Consider the following 331-nt stretch of genomic DNA (forward strand, 5'->3'; position numbering starts at 1 on the left):
GGTTGGTGTGGTTTTCACAAATTCCCTTAGTTTCTGCTTATCTGGAAATCTCCTAATTTCACCATCATATCTGAGGGACACTTTTTCTGGATATATAATTCTTGGTTGAAAATTTTCCTCTTTCAGGGTTTTATATATACCATCCCATTGCCTTCTCACTTGCGTAGTTTCTGCTGAGAAATCAGAGTTTATTCTTACTGGTTGTCTTTTGTAGGTAACTTTCTGTTTTTCCCGTGCAGCTTTCAGGATTCTGTCTTTGTCTTTGGTTTTGATGAGTTTGATCATTATGTGTCTTGGTGATTTTCTTTTGGGGTCTATCCTGTTTGGGGTT

This window comes from Orycteropus afer, unplaced genomic scaffold, assembly GCF_000298275.1.
Source record: "Orycteropus afer afer isolate SDZICR_OR568_19922 unplaced genomic scaffold, OryAfe1.0 scaffold00098, whole genome shotgun sequence".
Classification (NCBI taxonomy): Eukaryota; Metazoa; Chordata; class Mammalia; order Tubulidentata; family Orycteropodidae; genus Orycteropus; species Orycteropus afer.